The 2,500-nt window shown below is 38.0% G+C and overlaps 1 protein-coding gene across 1 annotated transcript in view; it reads left to right on the top strand.

Moving 5' to 3' along the window:
* LOC115209404 (follistatin-related protein 5-like) overlaps positions 1 to 2,500 on the top strand; it is a 409,770-nt gene that overhangs the window by 63 nt on the left and 407,207 nt on the right. The window contains exon 2 of the mRNA XM_029777801.2: positions 660 to 737. The gene's annotated coding sequence lies outside the window, so the exon portion shown is untranslated. The remainder of the gene's footprint in view (positions 1 to 659; positions 738 to 2,500) is intronic.

A 2,500-nucleotide genomic window follows, 5' to 3' on the forward strand; every position in this document is an offset into this window, starting at 1 on the left:
TACACAAACACACAGGCAGACACACGCACGCACGCACGCACGCAGCTATCGTTATTTTCATCAACTTTCCTCATCCTTCTCTCCATCTTCGAACGACTGCTTCTCTCTCTCTCTCTCATCTTTCTCTCATACCCTCCCTCAATAACTCTCCGTTCTCTCACTCTCCCTCTCTCCTTTCTCTCCCTCACCTTATACTGCTGTTGTTTCTCCATTCTCAAGCCAACCGTGCCGACGATGATTCAGTTACACACACATAGAGATAGATGAGCGTCCACCGTATACACATCCGCTAATCTAAAACAAACCAATTAACTTAACTTCACTTACACAACTAATTAATGATAGAATTTTTTTTTTTTGAAAAAAAAAAAAAAACTTAATTCTTACCCCAATCGTTTTACCAAGTTTCAATTAGAATTACAAAACGCCAGACCAGAATCTGTGATTAACAACGAACGGATAAGAAAACAAATACCATTAGCAACATAGAAAAAATATATATATATATTTAAAAATATATATGTAAGCTGCTGGTGCGATATACTTGTACATTATACGGTTATTCTTGGGTATTTTTCTGGCTGTTCTACCCCAGTTTTTTTCTTGTCAAAGAGGAAGAAGTAATACAAAGATTCGGAGAATCAAACATCACTATACACACACACACACACACACGTACTCACACGCGCAATCACAAAGGAGTTGGCGATACATATTAAATGACAGCAACATCATAGGTAAGTCTTTATATTCTAGCACTTCGCTTAATTTCTGTCATACATTATTACCATTTCTCTGCCTGACGTCCTTCCGGAGGCGGGGTGGGCCAATAAAATAAACCTACCATTCATAATACTGACGTTGATATATAATCGACAACAGTTTCCCATCCAACAATTTCTATGTAATTGCTATTATTATTATTATTATTATTATTATTATTATTATATTATTATTATTATTATTCGTGTGTCACATACTTTGTATACTGTGTCTATTTTAATCTCATTTCGCCCTCCTCTCCCCTTTCTTCCCCTCATATTTTGTGCCCCCACCATACACACACACACACACACACTAATTGTAAACTGTCCTTGTACCGTCAGCTCCCTCTGCTGCCCCTGTGGCAAAATAAAAGACATCCACGTCATCACTATAACTCTTTGTTGTTAGTAATGTCGATGTCTCGTTAAATATTATTATTATTATCATTATCATTATTTTCGTTATTGAAGCAGTGAGATAGTTTACAAGTGGTGATTTGGTGGATTTTATTTAGAGTGGCGGATTAAACGTTTTACGGTGTTCAGTTGCGTCCCTTTGCGTTTCTGAGTTCAAATCTTAACGGGAGCCGATTTTACCTTTCTTTATGCTCGGGGGACTAGCAATGAAATAAATGCAATTATAATTCTGAATCGATTGTGTTTCTTCCTCCAAATTCCCGACCTTCGATCTCGATTCGATTACTATGTATTTTAGCATTGTTTTTCGCTTGGTTCATGGGAGTCGTCTTCTACAGCGTGCCTCTATGTGTTCCACCGTGGCACCATAACAAGGAATGTGTCGAGGCATGTAATTTACTGAGCAACAGGGTCTGCATTGTTGCTTCTTGTATTAAGATTAATGTTGTTCTAATTTGTTGTGTAAATTATAAAGTAACGAAAGGGTTCCGGGTGTCGACAGTCTATTGGATGCGTATTCCGTTGACTAACGTTTGATTCCGTTGAGTAACGGAATTAAAAGTTTTTAGCAAACAAGGGCGTGACGGAAATAACGGTTGGTGCTGCTGTTGTCGTTGTTGTTGCTGTTTAATCCCTATCAGTTCTGATTGAGCAAACCTAAGATCAAGGATATTCAAGCTAAGAACATCCCACCCTTTCTCCAGGTATAAAAGCATCTAGGACCACATTATCAAAAGTCCTACCATTTTCTTTTACAACAATAGGATATAACGGAAATTTAGCGGCTATTTCTAGCAAGCTGTATCTAATATTTGTACCCCACAGAATAATTCTTTTGGATTGCGTCTAAAACTTGTGAGATCTGGCATCATTGTTGTATTGCTGAAATTCCATTTTTGTATATTCCCGACTACACATTGTCATCACTAGAATCGCTTCTCTTTCCTTCTCTCTTCTACATTCTTCTTACTCCAAATTACTAATGACTTCGTCGAAAGGAATCGAGATGTCCATCAGTATGTAAAAGGTTCCCTATAAAACCCATGACTAAAATATCTGGGAACTTATTTATCAACCCGTACAAGAAACCCTCAAATCATCGGGGTCAACTCATTCTCATACACCGGATGTAGTGCATGTTTGTGACGCTTATTAATGGCAAAGTTTGTATTTAATTACGTCCCTTCGTCACATTTTGTGTTCGAATGCTGTCGAGGTTACCTTTGTTTTCCATCCTTCTGGGGTTAAGAAAAACGAAAGGACCATTCAAATGCCGATGCCGCTTTCATCGACCAAATGCCCCTCCCCTTAAATTTCTG

This window comes from Octopus sinensis, linkage group LG3, assembly GCF_006345805.1.
Source record: "Octopus sinensis linkage group LG3, ASM634580v1, whole genome shotgun sequence".
Taxonomy (NCBI): domain Eukaryota; kingdom Metazoa; phylum Mollusca; class Cephalopoda; order Octopoda; family Octopodidae; genus Octopus; species Octopus sinensis.